At 44.5% G+C, this 24373-nt stretch overlaps 1 long non-coding RNA gene across 4 annotated transcripts in view; it reads right to left on the reverse strand.

Annotated features, from left to right (window-relative positions):
* LOC115164828 (uncharacterized) overlaps window positions 1–24373 on the reverse strand; it is a 31984-nt gene that overhangs the window by 6663 nt on the left and 948 nt on the right. For 2 of the 4 annotated variants that reach the window (XR_003869993.1, XR_003869994.1), the window contains exons 2-5: window positions 23927–24122; window positions 21511–21674; window positions 20587–20737; window positions 20112–20206 (exon numbers count right to left, since the gene is read on the reverse strand). This is a non-coding gene — a long non-coding RNA (uncharacterized LOC115164828). Of the gene's footprint in view, window positions 1–20050; window positions 20207–20569; window positions 20738–21510; window positions 21675–23926; window positions 24123–24373 lie in introns of those variants that run through there. The other 2 variants (XR_003869995.1, XR_003869992.1) reach the window with 2 other exon arrangements.

The raw sequence follows: 24373 nt of genomic DNA on the forward strand, positions 1-24373 counted from the left end.
AGATAATATTCTAATTTTTGGTGACTTTAATATTCACATGGAAAAGTCCACAGACCCACTCCAAAAGGCTTTCGGAGCCATCATCGACTCAGTGGGTTTTGTCCAACGTGTCTCCGGACCTACTCACTGCCACAGTCATACTCTGGACCTAGTTTTGTCCCATGGAATAAATGTTGTGGATCTTAATATTTTTCCTCATAATCCTGGACTATTGGATCACCATTTTATTACGTTTGCAATCGCAACAAATAATCTGTTCAGACCCCAACCAAGGAGCATCAAAAGTCGTGCTATAAATTCTCAGACAACCCAAAGATTCCTTGATGCCCTTCCAGACTCCCTCTGTCTACCCAAGGACGTCAGAGGACAAAAATCAGTTAACCACCTAACTGAGGAACTCAATTTAACCTTGCGCAATACCCTAGATGCAGTTGCACCCCTAAAAACTAAAAACATTTGTCATAAGAAACTAGCTCCCTGGTATACAGAAAATACCCGAGCTCTGAAGCAAGCTTCCAGAAAATTGGAACGGAAATGGCGCCACACCAAACTGGAAGTCTTCCGACTAGCTTGGAAAGACAGTACCGTGCAGTATCGAAGAGCCCTCACTGCTGCTCGATCATCCTATTTTTCCAACCTAATTGAGGAAAATAAGAACAATTCGAAATTTCTTTTTGATACTGTCGCAAAGCTAACTAAAAAGCAGCATTCCCCAAGAGAGGATGGCTTTCACTTCAGCAGTATAAATTCATGAACTTCTTTGAGGAAAAGATCATGATCATTAAAAAGCAAATTACGGACTCCTCTTTAAATCTGCGTATTCCTCCAAAGCTCAGTTGTCCAGAGTCTGCATAACTCTGCCAGGACCTAGGATCAAGGGAGACACTCAAGTGTTTTAGGACTATATCTCTTGACACAAAATAATCATGGTCTCTAAACCTTCAAGCTGCATACTGGACCCTATTCCAACTAAACTACTGAAAGAGCTGCTTGCTGTGCTTGGCCCTCCTATGTTGAACATAATAAATGGCTCTCTATCCACCGGATGTGTACCAAACTCACTAAAAGTGGCAGTAATAAAGCCACTCTTCAAAAAGCCAAACCTTGACCCAGAAAATATCAAAAACAAATCGGCCAATATCAAATCTCCCATTCCTCTCAAAAAATGTTTTAAAAAGCTGTTGCAACTCACTGCCTTCCTGAAGACAAACAATGTATACGAAATGCTTCAGTCTGGTTTTAGACCCCATCATAGCACTGAGACTGCACTTGAGGTGGGAAATTACCTTTTAATGGCGTCAGACCGAGGAGTGCTGCTTTTGATACCATCGATCACCACATTCTTTTGGAGAGATTGGAAACCCAAATTGGTCTACACGGACAAGTTCTGGCCTGGTTTAGATCTTATCTGTCGGAAAGATATCAGTTTGTCTCTGTGAATGTTTTGTCCTCTGACAAATCAACTATAAATTTGTGTTCCTCAAGGTTCCGTTTTAGGACCACTATTGTTTCACTATATACACTGCTCAAAAAAATAAAGGGAACACTAAAATAACACATCCTAGATCTGAATGAATGAAATAATCTTATTAAATATGTTTTTCTTTACATAGTTGAATGTGCTGTCAACAAAATCACACAAAAAAAATCAATGCAAATCCAATTTATCAACCCATGGAGGTCTGGATTTGGAGTCACACTCAAAATTAAAGTGGAAAACCACACTACAGGCTGATCCAACTTTGATGTAATGTCCTTAAAACAAGTCAAAATGAGGCTCAGTAGTGTGTGTGGCCTCCACGTGCCTGTATGACCTCCCTACAACGCCTGGGCATGCTCCTGATGAGGTGGCGGATGGTCTCCTGAGGGATCTCCTCCTAGACCTGGACTAAAGCATCCGCCAACTCCTGGACAGTCTGTGGTGCAACGTGGCGTTGGTGGATGGAGCGAGACATGATGTCCCAGATGTGCTCAACTGGATTCAGGTCTGGGGAACGGGCTGGCCAGTCCATAGCATCAATGCCTTCCTCTTGCAGGAACTGCTGACACACTCCAGCCACATGAGGTCTAGCATTGTCTTGCATTAGGAACCCAGGGCCAACCGCACCAGCATATGGTCTCACAAGGGGTCTGAGGATCTCATCTCAGTTCCTAATGGCAGTCAGGCTACTTCTGGCGAGCACATGGAGGGCTGTGCGGCCCCCCAAAGAAATGCCACCCCACACCATGACTGACCCACTGCCAAACCGGTCATGCTGGAGGATGTTGCAGGCAGCAGAATGTTCTCCACGGCGTCTCCAGACTCTGTCATGTCTGTCACATGTGCTCAGTGTGAACCTGCTTTCATCCGTGAAGAGCACAGGGCGCCAGTGGCGAATTTGCCAATCTTGGTGTTCTCTGGCAAATGCCAAACGTCCTGCACGGTATTGGGCTGTAAGCACAACCCCCACCTGTGGACGTCGGGCCCTCATACCACCCTCATGGAGTCTGTTTCTGACCGTTTGAGCAGACAAATGCACATTTGTGGCCTGCTGGAGGTCATTTTGCAGGGCTCTGGCAGTGCTCCTCCTGCTCCTCCTTGCACAAAGGCGGAGGTAGCGGTCCTGCTGCTGGGTTGTTGCCCTCCTACGGCCTCCTCCACGTCTCCTGATGTACTGGCCTGTCTCCTGGTAGCGCCTCCATGCTCTGGACACTACGCTGACAGACACAGCAAACCTTCTTGCCACAGCTCGCATTGATGTGCCATCCTGGATGAGCTGCACTACCTTGTGTGGGTTGTAGACTCCGTCTCATGCTACCACTAGAGTGAAAGCACCGCCAGCATTCAAAAGTGACCAAAACATCAGCCAGGAAGCATAGGAACTGAGTAGTGGTCTTTGGTCACCACCTGCAGAACCACTCCTTTACTGGGGGTGTCTTGCTAATTGCCTATAATTTCCACCTGTTGTCTATTCCATTTGCACAACAGCATGTGAAATTTATTGTCAATCAGTGTTGCTTCCTAAGTGGACAGTTTGATTTCACAGAAGTGTGATTGACTTGGAGTTACATTGTGTTGTTTAAGTGTTCCCTTTATTTTTTTGAGCAGTGTATTTTACCTCTTGGGGATGTCATTCGAAAACATGATGTAACTTTCACTGATATGCGAATGACACACAGTTGTACATTTCAATGAAGCATGGTGAAGCCCCAAAATTGCCCTCGCTGGAAGCCTGTGTTTCCGACATAAGGAAGTGGATGGCTGCAAACTTTATACTTTTAAAGTTGGACAAAACAGAGATAGGTCCCAAGAAACAAAAGAGATCTTCTGTTGAATCTGACAATTAATCTTGATGGTTGTACAGTCGTCTCAAATAAAACTGAAGGACCTCGGCGTTACTCTGGACCCTGATCTCTCTTTTGACGAACATATCAAGATTGTTTCAAGGACAGCTTTTTTCCATCTATATAACATTGCAAAAATGAGAAATTTTCTGTCAAAAATTGATGCAGAAAAATGTATCCATGCTTTTGTTACTTCTAGGTTAGACGACTGCAATGCTCTACTTTCCGGCTACCCAGATAAAGCACTAAATAAACTTCAGTTAGTGCTAAATACAGCTGCTAGAATCCTGACTAGAACCAAACATTTTGATCATATTACTCCAGTGCTAGCCTCCCTACACTGGCTTCCTGTTAAGGCAAGGGATGATTTCAAGGTTTTACTGCTAACCTACAAAGCATTACATGTGTTTGCTCCTACCCATCTTTCCGATTTGGTCCTGCCGTACATACCTACACGTACGCTACGGTCACAAGACGCAGGCCTCCTAATTGTCCCTAGAATTTCTAAGCAAACAGCTGGAGGCAGGGCTTTCTCCTATAGAGCTCAATTTTTATGGAATGGTCTGCCTACCCATGTGAGAGACGCAGACTCGGTCTCAACCTTTAAGTCTTTATTGAAGACTCATCTCTTCAGTAGGTCCTATGATTGAGTGTAGTCTGGCCCAGGAGTGTGAAGGTGAACGGAAAGGCACTGGAGCAACGAACCGGCTTTGCTGTCTCTGCCTAGCCAGTTCCCCTCTCTCCACTGGGATTCTCTGCCTCTAACCCTATTACAGGGGCTGAGTCACTGGCTTACTGGTGCTCTTCCATGCCGTCCCTAGGAGGGGTGCGTCACTTGAGTGGGTTGAGTCACTGACGTGGTCTTCCTGTCTGGGTTGGCGCCCCCCCTTGGGTTGTGCCGTGGCGGAGATCTTTGTGGGCTATACTCGGCCTTGTCTCAGGATGGTAAATTGGTGGTTGAAGGTATCCCTCTAGTGGTGTGGGGGCTGTGCTTTGGCAAAATGGGTGGGGTTATATCCTGCCTGTTTGGCCCTGTCTGGGGGTATCATCGGATGGGGACACAGTGTCTCCTGACCCCTCCTGTCTCAGCCTCCAGTATTTATGCTGCAGTAGTTTATGTGGCGGGGGGCTAGGGTCAGTCTGTTACATCTGGAGTATTTCTCCTGTCTTATCCGGTGTCCTGTGTGAATTTAAGTATGCTCTCTCTAATTCTCTCTGTCTTTCTCTCTCTCTCTCGGAGGAGGACCTTTGCCCTAGGACCATGCCTCAGGACTACCTGGCATGATAACTCCTTGTTGTCCCCAGTCCACCTGGCCGTGCTGCTGCTCCAGTTTCAACTGTTCTGCCTGCGGCTATGGAACCCTGACCTGTTCACTGTGATTACTATTATTTGACCATGCTGGTCATTTATGAACATTTGAACATCTTGGCCATGTTCTGCTATAATCTCCACCCGGAAGAGGACTGGCCACCCCTCATAGCCTGGTTCCTCTCTAGGTTTCTTCCTAGGTGTTGGCCTTTCTACTGAGTTTTTCCTAGCCACCGTGCTTCTACACCTGCATTGCTTGCTGTTTGGGGTTGTAGGCTGGGTTTCTGTACAGCACTTTGATATATCATCTGATGTAAGACGGGCTATATAAATACATTTGATTTAATACAGCCTGACAGGATGCTCTCGATTGTTCTTCTGTAAAAGTTTGTGAGTATTTTAGGTGACAAACCAAATTTCTTCAGCCTCCTGAGGTTGAAGAGGCGCTGTTGCGGCTTCTTCACCACTCTGTCTGTGTGGGTGGACCATTTCAGTTTGTCTGTGATGTGTAGGCCGATATTTGGTCAATATAACTAGATTAATGAGATGAACATGGGAGGTAAAGCCATACACAGCTGAAGCCTTTCTTTCTCTCTCGATATTTTGTTGCTTCATGTTTTACTCGCTCCCTTCCTCTATTCATCTCAGTCTGCCTCTATCTATGCCATCTATCCCCCTTCTCACTCTTCCTCTTTTCACTCTCCCTCCCTCCCCTCTCTCTCCTCCTCTCTCTCTCTCCTTTCTCCTTCCCCTCTCTCTCTCTCCTTTCTCCTCTCTGTCCCTCCTTTCTCCCTCTCTCTCTCTCCCCTTTCTCCTTCCTCTCTCCTTCCTCTCTCCCCTCCCCTTCTTTCCCCCCTCCCCCTAGTTGTGTTTGCTCCACAGGTAGTGAGTCTTTAGTGTCTCCTCCAACCTGCCGTCATTATGCAGAATAATAGCCTTAGGTATAAACTGGTGCTCCATAACTCACACCACACGCGCAAATTCCCATGCAAACAAAGTCAAAGCAAAAACACGTTTCCTGCTGTCGACAACATCTCAGGCAAATAATTAATCAACCATTCATCCATTTAGGCTCTTTGCATACCCTTTCTGTCAAAAACACGATGCTCAGAGAGCTCTGGCGCTCTTCTGAGGCGATCGTTTCATCGCCCTGATGAATCCATCAAGCTAGGTTTGATTTATACGTCTGTCTGTGATCACAGCAGTACAGCTACTGCAAATGGAGTGGCAAGGAGCGAGCTGACACCATCCGCTCCGTGCACAACTCTGTGGAACTTTGGGAGACAGACTGGATGGGGGTAAGGGGCGGTAAGGGGAGGAGATGGAGGAGGTAAAAGTTTGTCACAAAACATACACACAAATGTAATTTGGATATTCTGGCCATGTGCTTGATTCACCCAACAACATGGTAAGAGATTTGGGGCTAGAATCTATCAATGCATTGTTTTTTTTGCTTACTTACCTACCATTGATCTTTTTGCCCAAACCAACTCAAAGGAAGGGATATGTCCCAAACAATGGCAGGATGAGTCCAGTGAGCAACATGGAAACATATACAAAAACTAAAAGTATAGCCATTGGCCATATCAAATCTCTAAAGCAGCCATGGGATGCTTACGAAATTCACTACACTTCTTTTGTCTTTTCAAAGATGGATGTGACTGGTGGCCTAGTCATGCTTCATGTAATCTCTCGAGACAGACTGTCAAACAGCTACCACGAGATTTGGTTATGGGTTCCGACATTAGGGGAGAGGCCCACTCTTTAATCTTAGTCCCTGGGAGGGCCGCCCTGCACCTGCTATCCCAGAGCCCATCTCAACAGAAAAGCATTTGGAGCGCTGTGACTGCAGGCCCATAATTAGCACAGATAATTATTTGCAAGGGGTGCTGGGTAAAACTGTCCTGGCATAAATAAATAAAAAGGAAGGAGACTGATTTAAAAAATTAACATACCCTCTAACACAGACAAACACAATGATGAGACACAAACACACTTGCATGCTCAGTTACACAAACATTGTAAACACTCTTTGCATCTAGCTAAAATGGCAGGTAAAACAATGACAAAAGAAAAACAGGCATAAAAAAACATCTCGAACTCTGGCACACACACACACACACATAGAACACCGTCCCCCCTCCCCCCACCTCACACAAACTCACTCTCATGAATATGGTAACGTCTCTATGCACGTGGCTCCAGGCTCCTACGTCTCCTACAGTTCATCAACTCCTCAGCACGCCGACACCAACCAACACTTCAACTGCCGCGGCTAATTACCAGGCTTGCCGTTAGCTTAGCAGAAAACACCAAGACACTGCATCTCCTAACATTTGTCAGCATTCCATTTATTCTGTTTGGGAATATTCTTTTACAATTTTAACCCAATGAAATATAAATACGTTATTGACAATGAAAAACTATGTGGCTTCTCTTGGAGATAAGATAACCATTAAGATTGGGTTAGAATGTCCTCAAAAAATCCCTTTAAGTATTACTTGTAGGATGCTGGAAACTAGTTTTTTGGGGTATTTGTGTAAAGAAGGAAAGTGTAGGCACTTTCTACTGTACGAAACTTGGAACGGAGATGTGAATGGGGTTTGAGGTAGGTTTCTAAACCGAAATGTAACTTGTACAAGTAACTTCATTACTGCAGAGATAAAGAGAAAAGAGAGAGAGAGAGAGAGATACAAAGAGAGGGAGAGAGACAGAGAGCGAGAGAGACAGAGTGCTCCAGATGGCTCAATCACTCTGAAGAGTTGAAGAAATCGCTTTGTTTTACCAAACAAGTACATTTGCAAAATAATACATAAATGCTCCAATTTTGGAAAATGTTTTTTTGTGAAAGTTAGATGCACTTACGGCTGATTACCTTGCTTTGCTTAAACCGAGTCAGAGGAGCACAGATACTACATGCACAGAGACAAACATCTAGTCACAGCAACACAGACACACACACACTAACACTTTATTTGGATAGTCCCAAATAGATGGTTTGTAGAAGTTCTGAAGATGTTCAACAAACTGTCAACAACATTTCCACTAACTATACACTAACCCCATACATACAGTGCCTTCATAAAGTATTCATACCCATTATTATTCCAAATGTTGACGTGTTACAGCCTGAATTCAAAATGGATTAAAAAATATATTATATATATAATATATATATATATATGCCCCCATCTACACACAATACCACATAATAACAAAGCAAAAACATGTTTTAAGAATTTTTTGCCAATTGACTGAAAATGAATACAGAAATATCTAATTTACACACCCTTGTGTCAATACTTTGTAGAAGCATCTTTGGCAGTGGTTACAGCTGTGAGTCTTTCTGGGTAAGAGCTTTCCACACCTGGATTGTGCAACATTTGTCCATTACTCTTTTCAAAAATCTAGTCTAGTAAATCATTACTAAATCATTACTAGACAAATATTTTCAGGTCTTGCCAAAGATTTTCAAGTAGATTTTAGTCTAAACTGTAACTCGGCCACTTAGGAACATTCACTGTCTTCTTGGTAACCAACTCCAGTGTAGATTTGGCCTTGTGTTTTAGGTTATTGTCCTGCTGAAAGGTTAATTAATCCCCCAGTGTTTGTTGGAAAGCAGACTGGTTCCTGGTTGCATATCAATAGAGTTGCCGTTGATCGTTTTATATAGTTTAGCATCAGATTATAGGGAAATATCCTGATAAAGTGTGACCTACTGATCCACTGGTACAGTTCTACAGACAGAAACAGATGTCTGAATGATGGAAATAATTGCTAAGTAATGTTGATCCACCAGACAGTGACATTGGATTGTAACGGTCTTCCTTATGGATTGATATCAGTCTTTCTAGTCCCTCCTCCTCATCTCTTCTATCCATACTGCATCAGTACAGGCAGACTGATGTATATTATGGATTGATATCAGTCTTTCTAGTCCATCCTCCTCATCTCTTCTATCCATACTGCATCAGTACAGGCAGACTGATGTATATTATGGATTGATATCAGTCTTTCTAGTCCATCCTCCTCATCTCTTCTATCCATACTGCATCAGTACAGGCAGACTGATGTATATTTGTCCAGACTGATGTATCTATCCACATACGTACTTACACCCAACACACTCAGGGGCTTATTCTTGTGCTAACAAGACAATCAGCGCTACAAATCGCTTCTACGGCACTACTAAAAATCTCCTATTGCTCTCTTTACCCACACCCACAAAGACAAACACACACACTAGAGAACACGCACGCACACACACACTAGAGAACACGCACACACGCACACACACACTCCATTACGGACTAATTGAATCTAATTTATTTTGTTTTTGAAAAGCATTTAAGGAAAACCTAAATGATGTGCTTAGCGTTTTGTTCTTCTCAAACACAATTAAAAAATAATATATAAATATATACATACTGCATATAACGGATTCATTTGAAGCCCTCGCAGATCATTAGTAACTCACCATGATGCTGCTGAGTCGCGCGTCCACCGACGCCCCTGGCCATTTATTCTATATTAAGTCCCTAATGGGCCCTCTCCTTGGGCTGGTAAAATATGCATAGAAGTCCAGTGCACAAAGCCATTCAAATGAATAGTTATTTATTGGCTAAAGGAGGATCTGATGTTTAATGTTCCTTGGACGTAGGTAGTTCCAGGGGAGCCAGAGCTACCCCTACAGCTATAGACATCATTTATTTTACACATACCCTAATATCTCACGCCAGGCAGCAGGGGAGAAAAATGACTTGGGAAAAGCAAAAGATATAATAAATGAAATGGAGAAACACATTAGAAGTTGCCGTGGAGAGAGCAGGGAGGGATACAAAAGCACAAGCACGCAGGTGTCTGGAAGCACCCTCTGTGTGTGTGTGTGTGTGTGTGTGTGTGTGTAGGTCTCGAGCCTTGCTCCCTTGTGGCTCTCAGTTTCCACAGTGAGAAGTGGAGTGGCTAGGCCAAGTAGAGGTTTATAATGCAGAGCCCAGGGTGGACAGGTAGGGGTTTATAATGCAGAGCCCAGGGTGGACAGGTAGGGGTTTATAATGCAGAGCCCAGGGTGGACAGGTAGGGGTTTATAATGCAGAGCCCAGGGTGGACAGGTAGAGGTTTATAATGCAGAGCCCAGGGTGGACAGGTAGAGGTTTATAATGCAGAGCCCAGGGTGGACAGGTAGAGGTTTATAATGCAGAGTCCAGGGTGGACAGGTAGAGGTTTATAATGCAGAGCCCAGGGTGGACAGGTAGGGGTTTATAATGCAGAGCCCAGGGTGGACAGGTAGAGGTTTATAATGCAGAGCCCAGGGTGGACAGGTAGGGGTTTATAATGCAGAGCCCAGGGTGGACAGGTAGGGGTTTATAATGCAGAGCCCAGGGTGGACAGGTAGAGGTTTATAATGCAGAGTCCAGGGTGGACAGGTAGGGGTTTATAATGCAGAGCCCAGGGTGGACAGGTAGGGGTTTATAATGCAGAGCCCAGGGTGGACAGGTAGGGGTTTATAATGTAGAGCCCAGGGTGGACAGGTAGGGGTTTATAATGCAGAGCCCAGGGTGGACAGGTAGGGGTTTATAATGCAGAGCCCAGGGTGGACAGGTAGGGGTTTATAATGCAGAGCCCAGGGTGGACAGGTAGGGGTTTATAATGCAGAGTCCAGGGTGGACAGGTAGGGGTTTATAATGCAGAGTCCAGGGTGGACAGGTAGGGGTTTATAATGCAGAGTCCAGGGTGGACAGGTAGGGGTTTATAATGCAGAGTCCAGGGTGGACAGGTAGGGGTTTATAATGCAGAGCCCAGGGTGGACAGGTAGGGGTTTATAATGCAGAGTCCAGGGTGGACAGGTAGGGGTTTATAATGCAGAGCCCAGGGTGGACAGGTAGAGGTTTATAATGCAGAGCCCAGGGTGGACAGGTAGGGGTTTATAATGCAGAGTCCAGGGTGGACAGGTAGGGGTTTATAATGCAGAGCCCAGGGTGGACAGGTAGAGGTTTATAATGCAGAGCCCAGGGTGGACAGGTAGAGGTTTATAATGCAGAGTCCAGGGTGGACAGGTAGAGGTTTATAATGCAGAGCCCAGGGTGGACAGGTAGGGGTTTATAATGCAGAGTCCAGGGTGGACAGGTAGGGGTTTATAATGCAGAGCCCAGGGTGGACAGGTAGGGGTTTATAATGCAGAGCCCAGGGTGGACAGGTAGAGGTTTATAATGCAGAGCCCAGGGTGGACAGGTAGGGGTTTATAATGCAGAGCCCAGGGTGGACAGGTAGGGGTTTATAATGCAGAGCCCAGGGTGGACAGGTAGGGGTTTATAATGCAGAGCCCAGGGTGGACAGGTAGGGGTTTATAATGCAGAGTCCAGGGTGGACAGGTAGGGGTTTATAATGCAGAGTCCAGGGTGGACAGGTAGGGGTTTATAATGCAGAGTCCAGGGTGGACAGGTAGGGGTTTATAATGCAGAGTCCAGGGTGGACAGGTAGGGGTTTATAATGCAGAGCCCAGGGTGGACAGGTAGGGGTTTATAATGCAGAGTCCAGGGTGGACAGGTAGGGGTTTATAATGCAGAGCCCAGGGTGGACAGGTAGAGGTTTATAATGCAGAGCCCAGGGTGGACAGGTAGGGGTTTATAATGCAGAGTCCAGGGTGGACAGGTAGGGGTTTATAATGCAGAGCCCAGGGTGGACAGGTAGAGGTTTATAATGCAGAGCCCAGGGTGGACAGGTAGAGGTTTATAATGCAGAGCCCAGGGTGGACAGGTAGAGGTTTATAATGCAGAGCCCAGGGTGGACAGGTAGAGGTTTATAATGCAGAGCCCAGGGTGGACAGGTAGAGGTTTATAATGCAGAGTCCAGGGTGGACAGGTAGAGGTTTATAATGCAGAGCCCAGGGTGGACAGGTAGGGGTTTATAATGCAGAGTCCAGGGTGGACAGGTAGGGGTTTATAATGCAGAGCCCAGGGTGGACAGGTAGGGGTTTATAATGCAGAGCCCAGGGTGGACAGGTAGAGGTTTATAATGCAGAGCCCAGGGTGGACAGGTAGGGGTTTATAATGCAGAGCCCAGGGTGGACAGGTAGGGGTTTATAATGCAGAGCCCAGGGTGGACAGGTAGAGGTTTATAATGCAGAGTCCAGGGTGGACAGGTAGGGGTTTATAATGCAGAGTCCAGGGTGGACAGGTAGGGGTTTATAATGCAGAGCCCAGGGTGGACAGGTAGAGGTTTATAATGCAGAGCCGAGGGTGGACAGGTAGGGGTTTATAATGCAGAGCCCAGGGTGGACAGGTAGGGGTTTATAATGCAGAGCCCAGGGTGGACAGGTAGAGGTTTATAATGCAGAGCCCAGGGTGGACAGGTAGGGGTTTATAATGCAGAGTCCAGGGTGGACAGGTAGGGGTTTATAATGCAGAGCCCAGGGTGGACAGGTAGAGGTTTATAATGCAGAGCCCAGGGTGGACAGGTAGAGGTTTATAATGCAGAGTCCAGGGTGGACAGGTAGAGGTTTATAATGCAGAGTCCAGGGTGGACAGGTAGGGGTTTATAATGCAGAGCCCAGGGTGGACAGGTAGGGGTTTATAATGCAGAGCCCAGGGTGGACAGGTAGGGGTTTATAATGCAGAGCCCAGGGTGGACAGGTAGGGGTTTATAATGCAGAGCCCAGGGTGGACTGGTAGGGGTTTATAATGCAGAGCCCAGGGTGGACAGGTAGGGGTTTATAATGCAGAGCCCAGGGTGGACAGGTAGAGGTTTATAATGCAGAGTCCAGGGTGGACAGGTAGGGGTTTATTATGCAGAGCCCAGGGTGGACAGGTAGGGGTTTATAATGCAGAGCCCAGGGTGGACAGGTAGAGGTTTATAATGCAGAGCCCAGGGTGGACAGGTAGAGGTTTATAATGCAGAGTCCAGGGTGGACAGGTAGAGGTTTATAATGCAGAGCCCAGGGTGGACAGGTAGAGGTTTATAATGCAGAGCCCAGGGTGGACAGGTAGAGGTTTATAATGCATAGTCCAGGGTGGACAGGTAGAGGTTTATAATGCAGAGCCCAGGGTGGACAGGTAGGGGTTTATAATGCAGAGTCCAGGGTGGACAGGTAGGGGTTTATAATGCAGAGTCCAGGGTGGACAGGTAGGGGTTTATAATGCAGAGTCCAGGGTGGACAGGTAGGGGTTTATAATGCAGAGCCCAGGGTGGACAGGTAGAGGTTTATAATGCAGAGCCCAGGGTGGACAGGTAGGGGTTTATAATGCAGAGCCCAGGGTGGACAGGTAGGGGTTTATAATGCAGAGCCCAGGGTGGACAGGTAGGGGTTTATAATGCAGAGCCCAGGGTGGACAGGTAGGGGTTTATAATGCAGAGTCCAGGGTGGACAGGTAGGGGTTTATAATGCAGAGTCCAGGGTGGACAGGTAGGGGTTTATAATGCAGAGTCCAGGGTGGACAGGTAGGGGTTTATAATGCAGAGTCCAGGGTGGACAGGTAGGGGTTTATAATGCAGAGCCCAGGGTGGACAGGTAGGGGTTTATAATGCAGAGCCCAGGGTGGACAGGTAGGGGTTTATAATGCAGAGCCCAGGGTGGACAGGTAGAGGTTTATAATGCAGAGCCCAGGGTGGACAGGTAGGGGTTTATAATGCAGAGTCCAGGGTGGACAGGTAGGGGTTTATAATGCAGAGCCCAGGGTGGACAGGTAGAGGTTTATAATGCAGAGCCCAGGGTGGACAGGTAGAGGTTTATAATGCAGAGTCCAGGGTGGACAGGTAGAGGTTTATAATGCAGAGCCCAGGGTGGACAGGTAGGGGTTTATAATGCAGAGTCCAGGGTGGACAGGTAGGGGTTTATAATGCAGAGCCCAGGGTGGACAGGTAGGGGTTTATAATGCAGAGCCCAGGGTGGACAGGTAGAGGTTTATAATGCAGAGCCCAGGGTGGACAGGTAGGGGTTTATAATGCAGAGCCCAGGGTGGACAGGTAGGGGTTTATAATGCAGAGCCCAGGGTGGACAGGTAGAGGTTTATAATGCAGAGTCCAGGGTGGACAGCTAGGGGTTTATAATGCAGAGTCCAGGGTGGACAGGTAGGGGTTTATAATGCAGAGCCCAGGGTGGACAGGTAGGGGTTTATAATGCAGAGCCCAGGGTGGACAGGTAGAGGTTTATAATGCAGAGCCCAGGGTGGACAGGTAGGGGTTTATAATGCAGAGCCCAGGGTGGACAGGTAGGGGTTTATAATGCAGAGCCCAGGGTGGACAGGTAGAGGTTTATAATGCAGAGCCCAGGGTGGACAGGTAGGGGTTTATAATGCAGAGTCCAGGGTGGACAGGTAGGGGTTTATAATGCAGAGCCCAGGGTGGACAGGTAGAGGTTTATAATGCAGAGCCCAGGGTGGACAGGTAGAGGTTTATAATGCAGAGTCCAGGGTGGACAGGTAGAGGTTTATAATGCAGAGTCCAGGGTGGACAGGTAGGGGTTTATAATGCAGAGCCCAGGGTGGACAGGTAGGGGTTTATAATGCAGAGCCCAGGGTGGACAGGTAGAGGTTTATAATGCAGAGCCCAGGGTGGACTGGTAGGGGTTTATAATGCAGAGCCCAGGGTGGACAGGTAGGGGTTTATAATGCAGAGCCCAGGGTGGACAGGTAGAGGTTTATAATGCAGAGTCCAGGGTGGACAGGTAGGGGTTTATTATGCAGAGCCCAGGGTGGACAGGTAGGGGTTTATAATGCAGAGCCCAGGGTGGACAGGTAGAGGTTTATAATGCAGAGCCCAGGGTGGACAGGTAGAGGTTTATAATGCAGAGTCCAGGGTGGACAGGTAGAGGTTTATAATGCAGAGCCCAGGGTGGACAGGTAGAGGTTTATAATGCAGAGCCCAGGGTGGACAGGTAGAGGTTTATAATGCATAGTCCAGGGTGGACAGGTAGAGGTTTATAATGCAGAGCCCAGGGTGGACAGGTAGGGGTTTATAATGCAGAGTCCAGGGTGGACAGGTAGGGGTTTATAATGCAGAGTCCAGGGTGGACAGGTAGGGGTTTATAATGCAGAGTCCAGGGTGGACAGGTAGAGGTTTATAATGCAGAGTCCAGGGTGGACAGGTAGGGGTTTATAATGCAGAGCCCAGGGTGGTGCACCTGGCTGTGACATACATTACATGACCAAAAGTATGTGGACACCTGCTCGTTGAACATCTCATTCTAAAATCATGGGGGTGGTCCTCCCTTTGCTGCTATAACAGCCTTCACTTGGAAGGCTTTCTGCTGGAACATACACCGATCTCGACAAACCATTGTTGTATGGACCTTCGCTTTGTGCACAGGGGCATTGTCATGCTAAAACAGGAAAGGGTCTTCCCCAAATGATTGCCACAAAATTGGAAGCACAGAATCATCTAGAATGTCATTGTATGCTGTAGCATTAAGATTTCCCTACACTGGAACTATGGGGCCTAGCCCGAACCATGAAAAACAGCCCCGGACCCTTATTCCTCCTCCACCAAACTTTACAGTTGGCACTCTGCATTGGGGCAGGTAGCGTTCTCCTGGGATCCTCCAAACCCAGATTAGTCTATCGGACTGCAAGATGGTGAAGAGTGATTTCCACTGCTCCAGAGTCCAATGGGGGCGAGCTTTACACCACTCCAGCTGACGCTTTGCATTGCGCATGGTTATCTTAGGCTTGTGTGCGGCTGCTCGGCCATGGAAACCTATATCATGAAGCTCCCGACGAACAGTTATTGTGCTGATGTTGCTTCCAGAGGCAGTTTGGAACTCGGTAGTGAGTGTTGCAACCGAGGACAGACGATGTTTACGCGCTACGTGTTTCAGCACTCGGCGGTCCAGTTCTGTGAGCTTATGTGGCCTACCACTTCACAGCTGAGCCGTTATTGCTGCCCCTAGTCATTTACACTTCACAATAACAGCATTTACAGTTGACCGGGACAGCTCTAGCAGGGCAGACATTTTTATGAACTGACTTGTTGGAAAGGTGGCATCCTATGAGGGTACCACTTTGAAAGTCACTGAGCTCTTCAGTAAGGCCATTCTACCGCCAAACTTTGTCTACAGAGATTGCATGTCTGTGTGCTCGATTTCATACGCCTGTCAGCAATGGGTGTGGCTGAAATAGCCGAATCCACTAATTTGAAGGGGTGTCCACATACTTTGTATATATAGTGTATGTATTTAGGTTCCTATTTCCATAACATCTCAATGCAAAAGAACACAGAGGGCCTCATAAAAACACAGGCAAAAGTCTGTCATTAAAAGTTTAAGACTAAGTCAGTGGGGAAGAAATGCTTAAATTTGCTACCTGACACCGAATGAAGGTTTTGACTTCTCTGGTGTGTCATCAGTTCTGTTTTAAAGCACTATAGCATTTTTTTCTTAGGATTCCTTTAATTTGCCAGTCAAGTTGGATAAGAGCATTGTTCGCATTAAATGTATCCGAATATCCATACTTGTGCCCTAAATAAGAGGCCGTTTGAAAGTTTTATAGTATATGAAATTTTGAACATGTTGTAAACTTTAAATGCCCGGATGTCATACTCATTTCGGCACTTCATCTAGTAGAATTCGCTGCACACTATTGAGGAAGAGAATAGTTTTTTCACATCCATGTGTGTTCGACAACAGTTGATAATCAGAATAGGGGACACACTACAAAAATCAACGAAAGGTGGGGAACAAGCCCGATTGCCCATTTGATGATGCCTTCTCAGTATGGATGTTGTATGTATGTTGATATTTGTAGCATATTCCATACATCTGTACTGAACAGTACGTTATAAATAGTATGTAGTACGATTCGTTCACAGTATGCAGAAAGTAGTAGGCAAGTCAGATTTCGGACACGGCCCATGACCGACCAATAATATATATATAATTGGTCAATCATGGTCCGTGTCCGAAATCTGTGTTTATAGCGTATATTTACATTTTAGTAATTTAGCAGACGCTCTTATCCAGAGCGACTTACAGTAGTGAATGCATTGATTTCATTTCATAATTTTATTTTTTTCTCTCCGTACTGGCCCCCCGTGGGAATCGAACCCACAACCCTGGCGTTGCAAACACCATGCTCTACCAATTGAGCCACAGGGAAGCCATATATAAATAATATACACTACCGTTCAAAGGTTTGGGGTCACTTAGAAATGTCCTTGTTTTTGAAAGAAAAGCCCATTTTTTTGTCCATTTAAAATAACATCAAATTGATTAGAATTACAGTGTAGAAATTGTTAATGTTGTAAATGACTATTGTAGCTGGAAACGGCTGATTTTTAATGGAATATCTACATAGGCGTACAGAGGTCCTTTATCAGCAACCATCCCTCCTGTGTTCCAATGGCACATTTCGTTAGCTAATCCAAGTTTATCATTTTAAAAGGCTAAGTGATCATTAGAAAACCCTTTTAACAATTATGTTAGCACAGCTGAAAACTGTTGTTCTGATTAAAGTAGCAATAAAATTGGTCTTCTTTAGACTGGTTGAGTATCTGGAGCATCAGCATTTGTGAGTGCGATTACAGGCTCAAAATGACCAGAAACAAATAACTTTTTTCTGAAACTCGTCATTCTATTCTTGTTCTGAGAAATGAAGGCTATTCCATGCGAGAAATTGTCAAGAAACTGAAGTTCTCGTACAATGCTGTGTACTACTCCCTTCACAGAACAGCGCAAGCTGGCACTAACCAGAATATAAAGAGGAGTGGGAGGCCCCAGTGCACAACTGAGCAAGAGGACAAGTACATTAGAGTGTCTAGTTTGAGAAACAGACGCCTCGCAAGTCCTCAACTGGCAGCTTCATTAACTACAGTTGAATTCGGAAGTTTACATACACTTAAATTGGTGTCATTAAAAATCGTTTTTTCAACCACTCCACAAATTTATTGTTAACAAACTATAGTTTGGGCAAGTCAGTTAGGACATCTACTTTGTGCATGACAGTAACTACCTTGTGCAGAAGTAATTTTCCAACAATTGTTTACAGACAGATTATTTCACTTATAATTCACTGTATCACAATTCCAGTGGGTCAGAAGTTTACATAAACTAAGTTGACTGTGCCTTTAAACAGCTTGTGAAATTCCAGAAAATTATGTCATGGCTTTAGAAGCTTCTGATAGGCTAATTTACATAATTTGAGTCAATTGGAGGAGTACCTGTGGATGTATTTCAATGCCTACCTTCAAACTCAGTGCCTCTTTGCTTGACATCATGGCGAAATCAGCCAAAACCTCAGAAAAAAAATTGTAGACCTTCACACGTCTGGTTCATCCTTGGGAGCAATTTCCAAACGCCTGAAGGTACCACGTTCATCTGAACAAACAATAGTACGCAAGTATAAACGCCATGGCACTACGCAGCCGTCATATCACTCAGGAAGGAGACGCGTTCTGTCTCCCAGAGATTAACGTACTTTGGTGCAAAAAGTGCAAATCAATCCCAGAACAACAAAGGACCTTGTGAAGATGCTGGAGGAAACAGGTATAAAAGTATTTATATCCACAGCAAAACAAGTCCTATATCGACATAACCTGAAAGGCCGCTCAGCAAGGAAGAAGCCACTGCTCCAAAACCGCCATAGAAAAAGACAGACTACGGGTTGCAACTGCTCATGGGGACAAAGATTGTACATTTTGGAGAAATCTCCTCTGGTCTGATGAAACAAAAATAGAACTGTTTGGCCATAATGACCATCGTTATGTTTGGAGGAAAAAGGAGGATGCTTGCAAGCCGAAGAACACCATCCCAACCATAAAGCACGGGGGTGGCAGCATCATGTTGTGGGGGTGCTTTGCTGCAGGAGGGACTGGTGCACTTCACAAAATAGATGGCTTCATGTTGGAAGGAAAATTATGTGGATATATTGAAGCAACATCTCAAGACATCAGTCAGGAAGTTAAAGCTTGGTTGCAAATGGGTCTTCCAAATGGACAATGACACCAAGCATACTTCCAAAGTTGTTGCAAAATGGCTTAAGGACAACAAAGTCAAGGTATTGGAGTGGTCATCACAAAGCTCTAACCCCAATCCCATAGAAAATTTGTGGGCAGAACTGAAAAAGCTTGTGCGAACAAGGAGGCCTACAAACCTGACTCAGTTACACCAGCTCTGTCAGGAGGAATGGGCCAAAATTCACCCAACTTATGGTGGGAAGCTTGTGGAAGGCTACCCTAAACGTTTGACCCAAGTTAAACAATTTAAAGGCAATGTTACCAAATACTAATTGAGTGTATGTAAACTTCTGACCCACTGGAAATGTGATGAAAGAAATAAAAGCTGAAATAAATCACTCTCTACTATTATTCTGACATTTCACATTCTTAAAATAAAGTGGTGATCCTAACTGACCTAAGACAGGGAATTTTTACTCTGATTAAATATCAGGAATTTTGAAAAACTGAGTTTAAATGTATTTGGCTAAGGTGTATGTAAACTTCCGACTTCAACTGTAGTACCCGCAAAACCCCAGTCTCAACGTCAACAGTGAAGATTCAGTGGATGCTGTCCTTCTAGGCAGAGTTCCTTCTGTCCAGGGTCTGTGTTCTTTCGCCCATCTTCATCTTTTCTTTTTATTGGCCAGTCTGAGATATCGCTTTTTCTTTGCAACTCTGCCTAGAAGGCCAGCATCCCGGAGTCGCCTCTTCATTGTTGACGTTGAGACTGATGTTTTGCGGGTACTATTTAATGAAGGTGCCAGTTGAAGACTTGTGAGGCATCTGCTTCTCAAACTAGACACTCTAATGTACTCTTGTCCTCTTGCTCAGTTGTGCACCAGGGCCTCCCACTCCTCTTTCTTTTGGTTAGAGCCAGTTTGCGCCGTTCTGTGAAGGGAGTAGTACACAGCATTGTATGAGATTTTTAGTTTCTTGGCAATTTCTCGCACGGAATAGCCTTCATTTCTCAGAAGAATAGACTGACGAGTTTCAGAAGAAAGTTATTTGTTTCTGGCCATTTTGAGCCTGTAATCGAAACCCACAAATGCTGATGCTCCAGATACTCAACTCGTTTAAAGAAGGCCATTTTAATTGCTTCTTTAAATCAGAACAACAGTTTTCAGTTGTTCGAACATAATTGCAAAAGGGTTTTCTAATGATTAATTAGCCTTTTAAAATTATAAACTTGGACTAGCTAACACAACGTTTCATTGGAACACAGGAGTGAAGGTTGCTGATAATGGGCCTCTGTATGTCTATGTAGATATTAAATAAAAAATCAGCCATTTCCAGCTACAATAATAATTTACAACATTAACAATGTCTACACTATAGTTCTATTCAATTTGATGTTATTTTAAATGGACAAAAAAAAGTGCTTTTCTTTAAAAAACAAGGGCATTTCTAAGTGACCTCAAACCTTTGATGGGTAGTGTATATTCTTTACGCAATTTAGTGTAAACACAAAATAACACTATCAGGGTAACCAAAAGGGTAAATTATGGGAGTTTATTTCCATTTCTAGTTTTGTTTTGCTAATGACCTTTGACCTTACCTTCAGATCTACTGACACAATGGTGAACGATATGGTCAGCTCCCCATCAGAGAACTCCTTCAGCTCCTTCAGAAACATGAGCTCTATATCCATACCTGTCAAACACACACCCCATTCACCCGGAGTACATGTTTGGAGGAAGCCAACTAATATCGATTAAAACTATACTGTACGTTTAATGTCATTGTTTAGGCACAGAAAATCTGGCTATAATGTAGACACAAATATATACATACAAATATGAAATTATTCAAATGTATATACAAACTACATATCATTCAATAAAAGTTGTAAATATCTAAATTCTAATTAAATTCCAAACAAATGTTTTAGAATTCCAATTTAAACTGTCTACTCTAATTCCAATTCCATGTAAATTCTCCAAATCATGAGTTACACTGCCTTTAGACAGACAGACAGACATTACACTACACAAATAACCACATCTTTAACCTTACCAGCTATAAACACACACCTTGAAGCTGGGCCTCGCCAGCGTTAGGACTGGTTGTGTCATCATAGGGTGAGAAGCCGCTCCTCTCCTGCAACACCCTCAGCAGCTCCTCCAGGTCCACTGAGCGACGGCCATCTTTGATCCACAGCTCCTCTGACTGCAGCCTCAGGGCCTGCGAGAAAAAACCCACCGGCTACATCAAAAACAAACCAATATTCAGTCATTGGTGTAATATTAGCTGTACATGCTATTATGTTTGTATGTGGCACTGAAACGAAGGAAAAATATACTGACTGCAAAAATCTCAGGGACTTTGCATCAAGACTATCATATCATACAGAGGCTAACAAATTGATGTCAGTGACATCAGTTAAATTCATTACACTTAGGAGCTGTTGGGTGGTACTGTGCTCCGTAAGCACAGCACACATACACACATAAGCATGCGCACACACCCTAGCCGGTACATCACAGCTAAAACAATAGATATAAGCAGGATACGCAATGGAGAACAAAAATCTGTAATTTCTGTAATTTCCTGATAACCTCCAGAGCTACTTAACCTCTCTAACAAGATTGCAGGCTTGTTTGATTGATTTATTGGCAGGGGAAGAACACAAATACATGCACATACAGTCAACACTCACACACCATGTATGAGGCAGGGAGTCATAACGACGTATTTGACAAACACAACAAACCCAGTATACAGAGGGTATGAAAGAAACACACATGGACAGACACACATACACACACTTACACACTCTGACCCTCTTGTATTCTCTCACTGCCTAGATGTAATGACTTGTTACTCTGCAGTCCCGTCCCTCCTAACTGCACACCCACCCTCTCACCTGGTGGGTGTTATAACCGAGTAATATCGGGGGCTTAGTGTGAGTCCTGCATCAGCCCATTACCCCCAGCGGGGGCACCATTGGTCCTCACCTCCTAGCAGCTCCCCCAGCGGCACACAGATCTGCTCCACTGCCTCTTGAAGAATCTCCCTGGTGACCACCATCGCCATGCACGACACCCCCTACCCTCCTGCCCGTTGCTCGTGGTGATGGACCACTCGGAGGATGCTGGACTCCAGAGCTTCATAGTCGGAGCTGGAACAGACAGGGGGAAGGGCACATTATACTACATCTTCACAAAGCCCTCAGGATCTGTCTGAAATCCTAAACATACACTTCCATACTATACCACCTAATACACACATCTGAGCAATACCAACACGCAAATGTACACACACACACAAAATATCAACTACATGATTTGTGTATGTGTGTCTGTGTGTGTGTTAGAGGTCGACGGATTATGATTTTTCAACGCCGATACCGATTATTGGAGGACCAAAAAGCCGCTACCGATTAATCGGCCGATTTTTTCCCCTTTCTAATAATGACAATTACCATTACTGAATGAACACTTATTTTAACTTAATATAATACATCAATAAAATCAATTTAGCCTCAAATAAATAATTAAACATGTTCAATTTGGTTTAAATAATGCAAAAACAAAGTGTTGGAGAAGAAAGTAAAAGTACAATATGTGCCATGTAAGAAAGCTAACGTTTAAGTTCCTTGCTCAGAACATGAGAACATACAAAAGCTGGTTGTTCTTTTAACATGAGTCTTCAATATTCCCAGGTAAGAAGTTTTAGGTTGTAGTTATTATAGGAATGATAGGACTATTTCTCTCTATACGATTTGTATTTCATATACCTTTGACTATTGGATGTTCTTATAGGCACTTTAGTATTGCCAGTGTAACAGTATAGCTTCCGTCCCTCTCCTCGCTCCTACCTGGGCTCGAACCAGGAACATATTGACAACAGCCACCCTCGAAGCAGCGTTACCCATGCAGAGCAAGGGGAACAACTACTCCAAGTCCCAGAGCGAGTGATGTTTGAAACGCTATTAGCGCGCACCCCGCTAACTAGCTAGCCATTTCACATCGGTTACACCAGCCTAATCTCGGGAGTTGATAGGCTTGAAGTCATAAACCGCGCAATGCTTGAAGCATTGCGAAGAGCTGCTGGCAAAACGCACAAAAGTGCTGTTTGAATGAATGCTTACGAGCCTGCTGGTGCCTACCACTGCTCAGTCAGACTGCTCTATCAAATATCAAATCATAGACTTAATTATAATATAATAAACACACAGAAATACGAGCCGTAGGTCATTAATATGGTCGAATCCGGAAACTATCATCTCGAAAACAAAACGTTTATTCTTTCAGTGAAATACGGAACCGTTCCGTATTTTATCTAACGGGTGGCATCCCTAAGTCTAAATATTCCTGTTACATTGCACAACCTTCAATGTTATGTCATAATTACGTAAAATTCTGGCAAATTAGTTCACAACGAGCCAGGCAGCCCAAACTGTTGCATATACCCTGACTCTGCGTGCAATGAACGCAAGAGAAGTGACACAATTTCACCTGGTTAATATTGCCTGCTAACCTGGATTTCTTTTAGCTAAACTTCTGTGTATTGATTTTAAGAAAGGCATTGATGTTTATGGTTAGGTACAGTCGTGCAACGATTGTGCTTTTTTCGCAAATGCGCTTTTGTTAAATCATTGCCCGTTTGGCGAAGTTGGCTGTCTTTGTTAGGAAGAAATAGTCTTCACACAGTTCGCAACGAGCCAGGTGGCCCAAACTGCTGCATATACCCTGACTCTGCTGCAAGAGGTGACATATTTTCCCTAGTTAAAAGAAATTCATGTTAGCAGGCATTATTAACTAAATATGCAGGTTTAAAAATATATACGTGTATATTGATTTTAAGAAAGACATTGATGTTTATGGTTATGTACACTTTGGAGCAACGACTGTCCTTTTTCGCGAATGTGCACCGCATCGATTATATGCAATGCAGGACAGGCTAGATAAACTAGTAATATCATCAACCATGTGTAGTTAACTAGTGATTATGATTGATTGATTGATTGTTTTTTATAAGATAAGTTTAATGTTAGCTAGCAACTTACCTTGGCTTCTTACTGCATTCGCGTAACAGGCAGGCTCCTCGTGGAGTGCAATGTAAAGCAGGTGGTTTGAGCGTTGGACAAGTTAACCGTAAAGTTGCAAGATTGAATCCCCGAGCTGACAAGGTAAAAATCTGTCGTTCTGCCCCTGAACAAGGCAGTTAACCCACCATTCCTAGGCCGTCATTGAAAATAAGAATGTGTTCTTAACGGACTTGCCTAGTTAAATAAAGGTGTAAAAAAATATATATATAATTTGCCAAATCGGTGTCCAAAAATACCGATTTCCGATTGTTATGAAAACTTGAAATCGGCCCTAATTAATCGGCCATTCTGATTAATCGGTAGACGTCTACTGTGTGTACCTGTTGAGCACATCGTCCCTCATCAGAGTGAGGGAGAGTTTTCCTCTGTGGTGGAGCTGTAGTAGGTTGATGTCGTCTTTCCACAACAGAGCAGACTCACACACCCTCACAAGGTACCACACCGTCTCCCTGGCAAGCCCACATCACATCGCTGACCACACAGGACCGGGACACTCACACAGCCTGAGCTCTCCTTCTGAGACACACACAAACACACAGAAAGTACAAATACAAGACACGCAGATACATATACAGTACCAGTCAAACTTTTGGACACACCCACTCATTCCAGGGTTTTTCTTTATTTTTACATTGTAGAATAATAGTGAAGACATCAAATATATTTTGGTTTGTTTAACACTTTTTTGGTTACTACATGATTCCATATGTGTTATTTCATAGTTTTGATGTCTTCACTATATAGTAAAAGAATTGTAAAAATAAACA

Source organism: Salmo trutta, chromosome 27 (assembly GCF_901001165.1).
Source record: "Salmo trutta chromosome 27, fSalTru1.1, whole genome shotgun sequence".
NCBI lineage: Eukaryota > Metazoa > Chordata > Actinopteri > Salmoniformes > Salmonidae > Salmo > Salmo trutta.